Genomic DNA, 16,090 nt, shown 5'->3' with positions numbered 1-16,090 from the left:
CGCCCAAGTTCTGCATGATTGATAACACTGCCTTGCTTTGCATCTTTGTTCTTGTTTGGTCCTGAGACTAGTATACTTGAATTTGGTCTGCATAAAAAGTTTTTTTGTTTTTTGTTTTTATATATTAGTAGGCCTAGTTTGAATGGGATTTCTTAAATATTTGATAGATACCTCCAGAAAGACATGAACAGGGTGGGAAGGGGGAGAGGGAGAGGTTGTGATGGTAGAATTAATGTTAGAGGATGTTGGTAGAGTTTAAATTCAAGGTATTATTTTTTAAGTTAAAGATATATAAAAAAAACCTTAGGATTTAAAGACTTAAAAACTTAAGACTGTCAATATGAGATTAGGGTGGCAGCACGGGGGAGGGGGAAATTGTGATAATGTGATAAAACAAGTGGATATTTCAGGTCATCACTTATTGTCAGTGAAATGATGTTTATTCAATTCTGAGAAGTGCAATACAACTAAGTTTTGAATTTTGAACTATTTTAAACGTCAAATTTTGGTAAAAAATGGACGGGAGGAGGGGGTTCAAGATGCAAGGTGTTTTGTGGCAAAATTTTGTTTTATAGTAGAGAGAATCACATTTTGTATGTTTGTAATAAATTTGTTATCTTTTAAGACTAGTTTGAGAAAAATATGGTTAGTTCTGTGTTACAGATACTATGTTTTGTGTCAAAATGTGTTAAGTCCATGCCAAAAATTGCATTTTGTGTCAAAACGTGTTAAGTCCATGCTATTTTTAAAACAAATTAATTCATTAAAAAAAATTAAAAGTCTCTAGATTTTAACTTACAATGTTTTTATGGTCCTATATATGTCACCTTCACTTCACTGTAATTTTATAGAAATCAAACTTTTTTTCATTGCCATAAAGAAAATTCCTGATTTTCTTCAAAGTGAATCTTGTGGACTTAACACGGTTTGGAAATAAGCTCTTCATGTGTAAAAACAAATCGCAATGGTCAAAAAATGAATACAATTTGGTGCGATTTGAAAAGTAACAAATTCAAGCAGACTATGTGATGTGAAATTAGCCTAACATGTTATACTTATAAATAGATGTAAATTACCATTTTAAAATAATAGGGATGTATTGTGCATAATTTTGACAGTTTTTTACAAAAAATTTCATTTCTCAAGTTCACTTTTGACAACATTGCTCGATTCTTGTGACAAGAAAAATATGCAAGCAAATGGTAAACTTTTTGCACTATTGCTTAGAGCACATCAAAGTCTAGGAAAGGTTTCTCATTTTTTCAAAATATATTCTTGAAACAAAAATATTCACTATTATGTGCAATTTTTTGCTGAATAGAGTGATAAAATCCTTTTTTCACATGTTTGTTTTCAATATTGCGCAAAATGAGGTGAATTTCCAAAAAATAAACAACCTTCCCGAATTTACTCTCTACTTTATGAAAAGCAAACTGAAAAAAAAATCTGACTGGGAACTGATTTTTTTTTGTCTGTTGTCACCAAAAATATTTCGGGTAAAAAAGTGTGTTTCTGTGATTTTTTCAAAACTCTCCCATATTCTCCCCTTGAAAGGACCCTTTGAAAGTGGCATTAGCAGATGCACTAATATATTTAACGTAAATTTGATCATAATATCTCATGTCTATTCTATAAAACATAGAAAACTTGTACCATAATTGTAAATTGCTATCTCCAGCAGCAAGTGCAAGCGATTTAAAACTATTTGGTACCTTAGGTCAGTAAACATGAGTAATCCTCTCTCTCTAGAAAAGTCCTTAGGAATACTAACATACATGTACATAGGTTATAACCATGGTTTCCCAATAGCGATACATCTTGATACTTACGACATTCTGCTTTGAATCTCCAGCCTTTAATTCCAGAGATCTCATAGTGATTACATAGATGTGCTACAGCTGTATATGCACTGCACCAGCCATCGCCCTCATCTACATCAGCCCTACAGTATGCTCTCAGCAATTTGACATGTTTATCATCAAGTCTATGAAGACATTGTCTAAACACAGCTGTGGATGAGACAAGTAGAACATGATTCATGAAACACTCATTGGGCTATTCCATTTAAAATCCACACTACCCCTGTGGAAGATTTACCTTAAGTTTTCCACAGAGGGAGTATAAGTTTTGACTAGAATAGACAATTGGGTAACTTCCATTTGAAATACTCACTCCATTTGTAGAGGATATAGGTAAAGCCATAATACAGGGGGAGTATGAGTTTCAAAATGATTAACTCGGAACAATCACATTTGAAAAACATACTCCTTCTGTGGAAGATATTTCCAAAATCTTCCACAGGAGTAGTGTGGATTTCAACTGGAATAGCCCATTATTAATTCTCAACAAAAAGGGAATCCCCAAAACACAACATTGTTTTAAAATGCGGAGCGCGGAGTGATCAATCACTAGTCTCCTCAGCAGCCAGTTTGATTCCGCTCCATCCATGTGGACCCTATGAGTTAACAGCATAACCGTGGAGCTCTACGCACTGACATTTCACTATTGAAAGCATGCACTTTTGTGGTAAGATACGATATTTAACCGCCAAACTGTGGATCGGGTATTACACCTACGATGGGGGACATATACCCCCATAAAAATTACTACAGATTGTAGAGCCCTCGGCCACTCTCTTGCATCCGTGGATGTCCACGGTTGCTGTGGGTCTGCACTTTATGAGTGAAATGTCAAAGGTGGGTCCACAGTTGTTGGTGAAAACAAACTCATGCACGCTTGCACCCCTCAGTTTGTAAATACCTGAAAACAACGACATCATTCTGCATTCGATTTAATCCTATTTAACCGAGGATACTTAACCGAGGACACACACACACCCAATTGAATACCTGAGTGGAAGAAGGGCCCAACTCCATCAAAACTGTTTTTGAGATATTAAGAAAAAACTTAATTTGGAAACGTTTTATAGACAGAATGTTGTCATCTTCAGGGGACCTTTAACACATGAATATACAGTATTACATACATTCGAAATTATATATGATGTTTCCATGGCAATGGTACAGGTCTTAATAAAAGCTGGAGTTGGGCCCTTCTTCCACTAATATACTGTAAGTGCCAGTTCTGTAAGCAGATGTGTTATAATTAGCTACAGAAATTTGATAATTATCCATTAGTTGCACAGGTGATATGTTATTAGCAAGAAAGTTTATTGTAGTGAAAAGCAGTTTTCATGGATGAACAAAATTTCACTTTAACCCATTATTTGTGGAAGAAGGTCCCAACTCCATGGAGTTGGGCCTTTCTTCCATGAAAACCATGATTAAGTCTACGTGGAAGACTATTTAGAGAGTGGATTTAGACTCATCTTTCACACAAAAGGAAGAACAGTATGCTGGCAATAAAATGCTGGGTCTAACTCATTTTTGAAAAAAATTGGAGTTGGGCCCTTCTTCCACTCAGGTATTCAATTTCAATCAACACACTATGGACCTACCCCACAGAACTCCCAAAATACGGACCACTTTTAAATGCATTTTTACATTATTTACATTGTCCTGGTTAGAGCCAGCAACCATGGATGTCCACGGTTGCAGGTGTGTCCACAGTATCACTGTGTGTATCCTAGTGTAGGTCCATGTTTGCAGGTGATTGCGAATGCACACACCCCTCTTGTACCGTGTATCAATTGGGGACACTTGCTGAAAATCTACCATTGGGGACACACAATTCTAGCCTAAAACCCACCAATTGGTAGAGCAAGTTGGTGCAGCGGTTATTCCTCGCATTGCACCAAATAGGTCCTGGGTTCTAGCCCTGGCCGTGCCCAAGGACTGTACGTGCACTTGGTTTATCCCAATTCCATGCTTGCTCTCGCAGGTTTTATCCGGGATCTCCGGTTTCCTCCTGCTTTCAAAAATCGTTGATTAGTTTTTGGGTTATCAAAAACTTCCTTCACCCAATGGAATTTGGGGAGCTGCACAGATAATTGGTGGGTTACAATCTAAGTGCGGATACGTTTGCACCAGGTTTGGCCGCAACCTAGTTGATGCAATCTGATTGCGATGATTCACAAAGGTAACGACATTACAGCGCTTTGAATCCTGGAAAAGGCGCTATATAAATCCGAAATTTTATTTTATTTATTATTTTCAATTGAGGACATTTGTGTGTCGATTGGGGACATTTGTGTGTTAACTGGGGACATTTGTGGGTAAAAACACACAAAATTAGTCTAAAATCTACAATCTCGACAACCAGGGAGATCTTAATTAATGCCATTTTTGGCACTTTTTGCCATAGGGGTTGCAGGGGGGAGATGTCTCTACAAATCTCAGATGTCTCAATTTGGTGGGTTTTAGTCCAGAAAATGTCCCCATTTGTAAGTGTTTACAAGCCCATACCCTCTACATACGGTGAACATAGCCCACACGAGAACTACATGCCGATTGGCCAAAAAGAGGTTTTCATTATCAATTGGACCATCAGCAACATTGTTAGAATAATTTCACCATGCCAAAACATTAGGGTGAACTGCACAGCTCCATTCTGATTGGTGATTAAAGTAAAGATATTATGTAATTGACGAATCGGAGGCAATGTTAGATTGGTAGGTAGTGCTCAGGGGGGGGTAATAGTCCCTGTTCAAACTAAAAAATTGTTAGCAGTGAAAAAAAAAAGGGTGAACAAACCTGTCAAGTCTTTGTCGCATTTCACATCTGCTTCTGCTTTACGGTTGTGTGTTGAATGCTTTTTGGACTGCTTTTAGTGCTTTTTGGACAGTCCAATGGTTGGCGCCAGCTATTGAAAAAATCAATAGATTCTTCAGCACTCTGTAAAAGAATCAAAATGATAGAAACACAATAAAATAATAATCATGGATAATGAAGATCTTGAGAGCAAATGGTAAAATGTAATAAGAAATTAAATATATCGATGAATTAGCAGTCCTGTAAATGAATAAATATATCAACTGTATAAAAACAGAATGACCTATGGGTGTTACCCCTGTAGGGATCCTCAACTGGCGGCATTATAAAATTTGATTCACCAAAAGTTTAGTAGTGACATCAATGCTCTTTCGGGGTTGAGCCGCAAGGGTGCCGACAGACCGCCCCTGTACGCATGCATGCGGGATTTGATACTGCGTCGAACGAAATGGGCCATTCCATTTAAAATCCACACTACCCCTGTGGAAGATTTTGGAAACATGTTCCACAGGGGAGTATGAATTTTAAATGGAATTAGCATGATAGGCAGCTCCATTTGAATTTCATACACCCTCTGAGAAGGATTCAACCTGAATCTTCCACAGAGGGAGGGTGAGTTTCAAATGGAGCTGCTAATGTGTTAATTCCTTTTAAAATTCACACTCCCCCTGTGGATGGTTTTTCCAAAATCTTCCACAGGGGTAGTGTGGATTTATGCACGAACTGCATTACTGAATTTGAGATGAACCAAATTATAATTGACCTTTTTGGTAAATCCCATAAGCCTTTGCGGGTACACGTGAGATGTGGTCATTTGACGTTCAGGTCGATATGCACATCGTTTATTAAAACATCGTTACTGCGCATTTTAAAGCTGTGAAGTTTACATTAACAATGTGTGCATCGCGAATGACGACATCGCAGGTCTACCTGCAAAGGCTTATGGGATTTACCAAAGAAGTTAATCCCCTCCGCTTTAGAATCCTCTACATTTTTAGGTCAGTCTGAATCCTGGAATTATATATGAAAACGTTTGGGCATCGTATGACTATCTGCTAAATTGTTGATCTTATGTAGAATGGCAAATACTTGACAAATCCATATGTCATTCAATAAAATGTTTTTTAAACTAATTTTCAAAAACTAGAAAAAAATATATAGGAAATGTTTTTTATTTATTTTTATTTTGACCAACTTCACCAAAAATGATTGAAATTAAGGTGAAAATCATAGTATGTCTGTGGAGTTTTTTCTCTAATTTATCTGCCTATGCATGTTACGTTTCCATTGTAATTTCATGTTTAATTATGCTAGTATGTGATGCATTAGTTTTCTTTCCCTGTACAATGATATATTAAGAATTAACGATTAAGCATCATTAATTTGACCTTGTGCACTAGTTTGTAATGTTTGAATGTTTCTTATGTTCCAGTGTATGATGCATAAGCCTCTTCCCTTGTTTGTATGATAATAATAGGCTGGCGCGTAGGCATCCTTAGTTGATCTCGTACACTGGTGTGTTGTTTGTACTGTTTACCGTGACTGATCATATCCACAAGTAAATAATGGGTGAGGTGCAGCCGAACCCATTATTTAAACGTTTTTACTGCCGAGGACACATTATTTGCATGTAAAGGATAATGCTGCACCCTTTATTTCTATTCTATTACCACAAAATAGTGCAATTTAAAGAGAAAATATCACATTTTTTGCCCAAATATTTCAAGTTGTTTACCTCAAGGTGGAGAGCCTACGCGTAGCCAAAGCGTAAGTGATAGCGAGTATTGCAGAACGCAGTAACCAAAGCGTAATACTTTATGTAGAATGCGTTACTGACGCTAATATACTGCATCGCGCTTTGCTGTGCGCTGTGATGCGAGAAGAACATAAAGTTTATTGCCCTGGCCACTTTATTGCTAATTAATGGGCTTTCACGTGACGCGTTTCAACAAATCACAGTGCGCGATTTTGAATAATGGGTTGTGGAGGTAATAGAATTATGTGTATTGGGCTCTTCCATTTAAACTCCACACTATCCCTGTGGAAGATTTTGGAAATATCTTCCACAAAGGGAGTATGAATTTCAAATGGAATGAAACATTAGGCAGCTCCATTTGAAACTCACCCTCCCTCTGTGGAAGATTCAGATTGAATCATTTTCAGAGGGTGTATGAAATTCAAATGGAGCTGCCTAATATGTGGATTTCCAATGTAATAGCCCAATTTGTTGTCTGCCTCACACACTGTCATATATCTATCGCTTCATGAAAGAAAATGCATGAAATACAAAATAACAATATGAAATACAACAATATGATAATAAAAACCACACAAGGTAGCCTTTTGAGATAGGACAGTATTATTTTGTAGACAACAAATTGTTAACCCCATGAGAACTACCTGCCGATTGGCCAAAATAAATATTGTGTCCAATTTTGAACCAATCAAGGAGGGTATTAAGATCATGCATTTGCAAATGCAAGTTTGAGCATAAATAGTTTTAAGCCTAGTCATAATTGGCAATTGAAATGAGCATTTCAAGTTATCAACCAATCAGAAATGCTGTTAGATGACCAGCAGTGTCCAGGGGTTAAACAACATATCTCTGAACGGGGCTATGTAACATACGTAGGTAAGAAATAGAAAGATAGAAAATAAAATAAAAGAGAAATAGACATTTTCAAAAAACCGCAGCACAGTCACTGTGAGCGCAGTTTCTACCAGAGGGATGGGTGTTAGACTAAATACCTACCAGCTCGTCCTTGACCAGCTTGATCATATTACCATTTCCATCACTGTTTCCACAAAGACCACTAGGTTGGATTTTGGACTCCAAATAAATTCTTACTGCGACAAAGAGACCAAAATAATCATATTCTACTCTTAATGGTTCTGGCAACCCACTCAGGATCTTCAGGCTCTATGAATGATGAAAGAACAAATGAATGAATGGTGGATGGATGGACAATGGATGGGAAAACACTTGGATCTTACCTAGACTAATTCCAATCAGCCGTCTACACTTCGCATGTACTGTGTATGCTTCGTAGTGACGACTGATTATCTTACAGCCAATATCATGACGGACTTCTGAAAACTATTCAATGCGACTTCAGTTGTGCGCCGCAGCGCGATTGACTAGCGGCGCCAGCGTATCGCGTCGCTGTACCGCGCCGCTGTGACAAGATCGCGCTCTGAACTTCTAAAACAACAAACTCGGTCAAAAGGTCAACTTGGACACAACTGCGCATGCTCTATGCCACAGGAATCCTGTTGCAAAATCCGTCACTTTTTTTCCACGTAGTTTTCTCAGTCGTCAATCCAGACGGTTGACGACTGAGGGCAGCAGTCTAGGAAAACACTTGGATCTTACCATCATTCAGCATAAAATCCTCTAAGACATCAAGTTGATTTGATGAAACAAAAGTGTTTTTTTTTTGCCACCTTATTGACCTTACTGTCATTTAGCACAATAGTAGTATGTACCCTAGTAAAATTTTGTAAGACTTGATTTGACAAAAAAGTGGGTTTTTTTGCCACTTTATTGATCTTACTGTCATTCAGCACAATAGTAGTATGTACCCTAGTAAAATTTTGTAAGACTTGATTTGACAAAAAAGTGGGTTTTTTTGCCACTTTATTGATCTTACTGTCATTCAGCACAATAGTAACAGAGGCGGATTTAGAGGGGCGCCCCTCTAATTTATGCAGAGCAGTGTCTATGGGCGCCGAGGTACCATCACCGCCGCTTGTTTGGTTTGGGCGTAGGGTGCCTGTCAAGTCAGATTTGAGTTCCGTGAAAACATTTACCCAGTAAATATTATTTCCCGCGATTTTGTGCTGTACGTCTAGGAGTTGTATAGTTTCAATGCCCATTGAGCGTGTTCAGTCAAGAGCTTATTGAAAATTCCTGGATCTGCACCTGTACCCAAGTAAAATGCTCTAAGACTTTCAAATTGATTTGATGAAAAAAAAGTCTTTTTCATGGCACTTTATTGATCTTACTGTCATTTAGCACCATAGCAGTATGTACCGCAGTAAAATTCTGTAAGACTTTTAAGTTGATTTGACAAAAACAAAAGTGTCTTTCTAGCCACCTTATTAATCTTACTGTCATTTAACACAATAGTAGTATGTACCCTAGTAAAACTTTGTAAGACTTGAAAAAGTGTTTTTCATGACACTTTATTGATCTTATAAGCTCTATGAATGATGAAAGAACAAATGAATGAATGGTGGATGGATGGACAAACACTTGGATCTTACTATCATTCAGCATAAAATTCTCTGAGACTTCCAAGTTGCTTTGATTAAACAAAAGGTGTTTTTTTGCCATCTTATTGATCTTATTGTCATTTAGCACCATAGTAGTATGTACCCAAGTCAAATTCTCTAAGACTTTTAAGTTGATTTGATGAAAAAAGGTGTTTTTCTTGCCACTTTATTGGTCATAGAGATACTTACCAGTCGAGTTCCTGCTATTTGCATCACCTCTACATTTGCATTTTTGAATGGAAACATGCTTTCTTTTACAGCTTCGTTCCCAACCATGACTTTCCCATCTTTTTTAGTTCAATAATCTACAATAATGGAATAAAAATATATTATTTACAGAATTATACAGCAATGAAACATATATCATGACATACAAGAGCTTAAGGGATCTGGAATGAGCGTTTTGAGCATTTTGACAGTATTTTTTGTGGGACATGAGAGCACATCAGCCATATCGAATTGCATTCTGAATACGAAGAATGTCTTTCTGATATCAAATAACTTTCATTTTTTGAAATTGACGATATAATACAAATTTTATGACAAATTATTAAAATTTTATATTTTTCACATTTTTGATAGATAATAGTCCTTGAAGTAAATTCTATAAATCTAATGATATATTCTTAAAGTGTATGTAGCTGGGAGGAAAAGCCGACAATCTATTGAAAATTTTGACCTTTCATTATTGAAGATATGGATTTTTTTCCCAAAAAGACTTAATTTTTTTAAATGTTTTGGGAAAAAAAATCCATATCTTCAATACGAAAGGTCAAAATTTTCAATTGATCGTCGGCTTTTCATCCCACCCACTTCAAGTATAAATCATCAGATTTATAAAGTTTACTTCAGTACTGTTAAATATCAAAAATATCAATTTTAATGATTTGCCATAAAATGTATTACATTGCGAATTTCAAAAATCAAAATTATTTGATATTAGAAGGACATTCTTCGTTTTCAGAATGCAATCTGATATGTCTGATGTGCTCTAATGTCCCACAATAAATACTGTCCAAACGTTCATACCCCATCCCTTAATGGGGCATTTCATGATACACAACCTCATACCCCCCTTACCACCAAAAAAAAGGTGAGGTATTTATACCATACATAAAGCATCTACAGATAACATTTTTTGCCGATTCAATAGTTTAACAAAAAAAAAATCTACAATTCGTATTTTTCTGTCTCACAGACAGTAATATTACAATACAGTGGCCGATGGAGCAGTGTAGTACATGTAACTATGCATAGCTCAATAAAAATTCCTTTAAAAAAAGAATGTGGCGCCCAATGTGAACTTGGACGTGATATGGTGAATTCCATGGTGTGTAGATTTGGTATTATAATGATTTTTCTAGGGAAGAGTAGAAGATGATCAAATGCAAGAGAAATGTGTTTGATTGGGGAAGGTGTTCTGACAATCCAAATATAAACTTAGTCCACCTCAAATGACCTGTAACAATTTGTGATTGACATTACTTAATTCACCTCGGATGACTTTGATCTGACATTCAACATATTCGCGCTTACACCAATCATATCCATAACAATTTAACTCTTACAACTTCCTGTCAACTCTCTAATTTAAAACTCTAAATTTCTGTCTGTTTGCCTTTTCTGTCTTATACCATTTAGTACACTACAGTTTGTTACAATTATTAAGATAAGCAAACATTGAAGGGTAGATAACATGATTTAGTTATTTACTTAATCCAATCATGGAGGTAGTAGCTAGTCAATTTTGGTCTTCAGTGTTTTAAAATACAACAATGTAGAACATGTATAATTAATATGCCGTGTTGTTTGCATACAGTTTGCCGCCCAATTGTGCCACCTTATTGCAACTTTGGCAATAACCGCTATATAGATTCTATGGTATAATTAGCAAACAAAAGCCATCAGTTTAAGAGGCCTCGTTAATTGATCTTATCACTATGGACCACAAGAGTCTCATCCCAATGGCATAGTCCAATAACCTCAATTACATAATCATAGTGCAAAATTTGACCTCAAGTTGCAGAGTATGAGTTTGTGTATCCAAATTTTCAAAGGATGAATGTACAAATGTATTAGGGTTTAAGAACTGTTCCCATGATAGATGAGCATGTTGTGGATCCTAGTGTATGGTCAAATGTCACCGTCTATCGGGTTCTAAGGCACACGGTAAACTGGTTGAACACATACAAAGGTCAGGATTTATTTGGTGTTTTTATAAATCCTAATTTTGTATTTTAAACAAAGAATATACGCTCACCATTTTATCCGTGCATATCAGAAAACAATAATAAAATAAAATCCAAGCAAATTGTGGTTTTATTTCTGAGCTGGGCATAATTTTAGCAAAACAATTGCGAAGTCAATCTAGCAAGAGTGAAATTAGAAGCTTTTCACAAAGTCATGCCTATATTGTGGCGTGCCTCCGTAGAGGGCGCCACAAAAACACAAAGTTAGACATTTTGGAAATATGCTTGTCGTTAATATATATCGATCCAAACTCTGTAAATAAGAGAGGTTTGTAAATACAAGCAATGTGCAAATAAGCTCATTAATATTCATAAATATGCAAATAACATGACACCAAAAATAACTTACTTTATCAACTCCAGTTACTGTAACCTTTCCGTCATGTGGTGAGAAACTAATCTTTCGACGGTTATAGTTGAAAAGAACGTAGCTACAGCCTTCAGCACCTTCAGCGTCAAACGTTTGGCCATCAAATGTCTTGTAGTGACGACTGCTATATACCACACAAGATTTAGAAGCTGAATAAAATATTGAATAGATATTAATACTATACCGTAAAACTTGATAGTTAGCATATGTACTTACTATCGAGCCCTTTTAAAACATGCACAAAAGTGTAAAGGGTCTTGAGCAAATCATTGATACACATAGTTATATAATATGAACAAGTAAACCTGAAAATGTATCTCAACCCCATTAGCTCAGTTGGTAAAGCGCCGGACTTTAGTACAATTTCATGTTTTCAAAACCGCTCGATAGTAAGAACATATGCTAACAATCAAGTTTTTAAGGTATACAAGAAGATATGGTTCTTATTTATCTATTTATTTTGACTTATTTATCAACAGTCAACAACAAAATAGGAACAAAACAATAAAATTGAGGTCTGCTGAGCAGCTGGGAGCAGCACTGAAAGCACAAAAGAGCACTGTCACCAAAAGGTGCAGTGTTCCCAACTCAACAGAACTCAAATATACAAAGCATATCAAAAATACAAAATTACAAAAAAGGCATGAATGCCATTTAATCATCATGATCCATATAGTGAGATTGTATTTGAGATTTGAAAGCAGACTCGCTACAGGTGTAAAGACCATTTTGTTTGTTTCATGTCTAGTGTTATTTTGATTCAGAAAATGAATTTCAATTCAATTCAGATTCAATTCTTATTTGTGACATGTCATGTCAAAAGGAGACACTTTTGGGCAGGTTATCAATTTTGAGGTTTTTACATATCTTAAATTTAGAGATATCGTGCTCCACAGCGTCGTTTTCCCCAATGAAATCGGACTTTCCTAAGCGAAGATATTGATTTCGTAAGTAATGGTATTATAAAAATGGAAATTGAGATATCGGCCTTTAAAAATATTATTGACAATGTTGAGAGTAGGAATTACCTTGAAAAATGTCTAAAAAAATACAAGATGCCAGTTATATTCCGATCTGAAACTATCAGACAATATTTTAAACATTAATAACATCACAAATTCGCAACAAACCCAAATTGTGAAAAATCACACCGGGCAGATTTTTGGCTATTTCTCCATTTACGATCCTGCCCAAAAGTGTCTCCTTTTGACATGACACGTCACATTTTATGAAATTATTTTGATGCAATTTCAATTCAATTTTTCTCTGGTTTAAATAATTTTGATTCAATTCCAATTCAATGCATTGAAATTAACTGCCAACCAATTTCAATTCCAATTCACAGCATTTGAATTCAATTCATATTCAAATTCAACTCTTATTACCAACACTGCTACATTGTACTGGGCATTTGACCAAGAAAAAGCAGTTCAGGGAGAAAGTTTATTGTAACTGAGGCCAAAAAAAAAAAAGATGTTTGCTTGCCCTCAACCGACCGACCCTAATTTTGGAAATCAGAAAAAAGTCTTTTTTCTATTTACTGTACAAAAGAATACCGACCCTATTTTTGGAAATTCCTGAAAAAGTTTTTTTTTCTTTTCAAATTTTTGCATTCTGAAGATGTAAAAAAAATGTATTTTAGAGCTTGTGTTCAACATTTTAGTTGTTTTCTAATGTTAGTTGATTCATTTTGACACCAAAATTGTCTGATTTTTCATATTTTGAGCCTTAATTAATACAAACATTAGAGTTTCCTAGTAATTAAAAAAAAAAAGAAAAAAAAAAAAAAGAAATCCCGACCGACCGACCCAATTGTTAAAATTCAATTGAGGGCAAGCAAACATTTTTTTTCTTGGCCTGATAAGCTGACAATGTCATGTGGATTGGCAGAATCAAACATATGAAAAAGTAGTCTCTGTTGCTCAAATAAAAGGGGTCCCACAGTTAAGCAATGGGAGAAAATTGTCTTTTTTCACTTTCAACTTCAATTATTATAAAGGGAAAGTCTTTTATTTTTTTGGCTCACTCTTAATTGTCTCATGTATATATTAAACTTTACTTTCCTCGATTTTCAAGGAAATCTGATGAAAGACCTCATCGTACAGGAGCACTAAACACCACGAGGTATTCCCAAAATCTCACTTGAGTTACGGCGAAATACACTGACATGCACCCTGTGTCATTAAAGTAGCGTGCTATAGACGGCCCTCACTTGATAATAGTCAGTCCGATTGACTTGGCTCAAACGGTATTTACTAGAAATACTTTTGCCAGATTCTACTCTCTAAAAGGAATCTGATTGATTACAAAATGCTGTCGTACCGTAGGAAAAACCATACCCTCTTCCGTATAGCCCTGCTTAGTGTGGTAATGTATGCACTGTGCATTGACCTCGAACGCCTCTGTACACACAGCTTGCACACATGAGTCGAGTATAATTTATTTTAAGAGAATTTCGCAGGAAAACTTTTCCATATAATACATGTATGCATTTTTGATTCAATGAATTGAATTGAAATGAACAGAAAACAAATTTCGATTCAATGAATTGAATTGAAATGAACAGAAAACAAATTTCGATTCAATGCATTGAATTGAAATGAAAGAATAAAAACATTTCAATTCAATGCATTGAATTCAAATGAAAAATGGCCAAAATCAAATCCAATTCAGTTCCTATTCCAATGCATTGAAATAACACTATTCATGTGTCTAGTAAAGCTACAACATGCCCATTAAATCCTTTCACTGAGGCTGATCTTGTGTGCATGACATGTACCCTACTCCCCATTCCAGATAAATACAGCACTAATTTTTTGGGATTAAAAAAATATGATCAAGTTCTGCAAAATAAAATATAGCTAAATCCTAATCCTTTAGTTAGTCCTAACTGGCAATAAAAATAAAATTTTAATACTTGGCCAATTTCTTGAAAAAAGAGCCAAAAACATGCATTTTTGTCATGTTTTCTGACAATCGAGTCACAAAAATTAAGGACTTGGAACAAGTCTAAGCATTCAAAATCTTGAGTAGATGACGCAATTTTGCTCTAATTCCCACTTTTTTGTGTTACTACAATGGGTTACAAAAATGAAACATGTCTTTTCCAAAAACTAGAATACATAAACAGAAAGTAGTCTTAGTACAAGTCTTTGAGCTTGATTGTCACAGCATACGAAAAATGCCCTAAAAACGCATGTTTTTGGCCCTTATTTCCAAAAATTGGCCAAATATTAAAATTATACTTTTATTGCCAGTTAGGACTAACTAAAGGATTAGGATTTAGCTATGTTTCATTTGGCAAAACAGGATAATATTTTTTTTAATCCCAAAAAATTTGTTCTGTATTTTTCTGGAATAGGGAGTAGGTTAATCTTAACAGTTGAGCAGACCATGAGACATTACAAAAAAGTGAGGTTGAACTTTGTACAGGGGTCAACCTACAAAATAACTAATAATTAGAAAGATACAGAACACTCCCATGGAAGATAAAGGTCATGTCTTCCACTGGGGCGGTCATGTCTTCCATTCAGGGAGGGGGGTGTCACAATTTTCAGCCAAATATAACACAAATAGTGTTATTGTTTACAAGCTTTTCAAAAAAATTTGGGGGAATTTCCAAAGGTAAAATTGTGGTATTTTTCAACAACAAAAAAAATCATTTGAAAAAAAAAGACCCATCCATATACCAAAATAGGTCTAGAAAAGGGGGTCATTAATATACCAAAAGGCTGAAAATGCTACCAATGTTAGTGGCACATCCCTGTATGGTCATTTGTACCAAGTACCCCCCTTCCATAGGGGGTGTATGGATTTCAACTGGAATAGCCCAACAGCTGCATTCTTAATAGATTTATCACAATACCTTTTTCACATCGTTCCCCGGTGAAGTCGGTCTTGGAGCAATCACAATGATAACCTTCTCCAAACCGCGAGCATTCTCCACCATTCATACATGGGTTTGTAGTACAAGCGCCCCCGACAGATTTAGCAAACTTCTGGGCGATGCAGTGGAATCGTATGTCAACACCCTTGCAAGGACCTGGGAGCATCTGGGAAATGACCTGAACAACAAAGAAGAAATCAATCATGAAAGCAATGAGGGATCAATAAAAATGCACAAAGTAACAGACAACTTTGAAATCCAGATTTCTGTACTCAGAAGACCAAAATCTGTATTCTACACACCAAAACCATATTTGTAAAATTTCTACTTTTTTATCATCGATTTGTCGCATGCCCCCGCCATGTGCAATGGTGGCCTGAAATCCAAACTAAAACGCACATCTTGCACTGTCAATGTTTCTTTTTCACTTCGCAATAACCTCCAATTTGCAGTTTATTCGGCCTTAAAACACTGTTTTCTTCCAATCTTTGGATATTATTATTTATGGTTCATTTTTGTGTTTCACACATGAACAGAAAACCGGGGTACTAAAGTTTGGTTTTGGTAGGTGAGATTTTGGAAGTGGACCCATAAATATACCAATTTTTCAAGAAATTTGGACCCATTGATATACCAAAAG

General features: G+C 35.8%; 1 protein-coding gene across 1 annotated transcript in view; it reads right to left on the bottom strand.

Annotated features, from left to right (window-relative positions):
- LOC140141112 (alpha-tectorin-like) overlaps window positions 1-7,587 on the bottom strand; it is a 110,661-nt gene extending 103,074 nt beyond the window's left edge. The window contains exons 1-3 of the mRNA XM_072162896.1: window positions 7,423-7,587; window positions 4,653-4,793; window positions 1,830-2,009 (exon numbers count right to left, since the gene is read on the bottom strand). The gene's annotated coding sequence lies outside the window, so the exon portion shown is untranslated. The remainder of the gene's footprint in view (window positions 1-1,829; window positions 2,010-4,652; window positions 4,794-7,422) is intronic.
- Between the last annotated feature and the right edge of the window lie 8,503 nt (window positions 7,588-16,090).

Source organism: Amphiura filiformis, chromosome 19 (assembly GCF_039555335.1).
Source record: "Amphiura filiformis chromosome 19, Afil_fr2py, whole genome shotgun sequence".
Classification (NCBI taxonomy): Eukaryota; Metazoa; Echinodermata; class Ophiuroidea; order Amphilepidida; family Amphiuridae; genus Amphiura; species Amphiura filiformis.
Note: the sequence above shows the minus strand (reverse complement) of the source record. Positions and strands in the feature narration are given on the sequence as shown.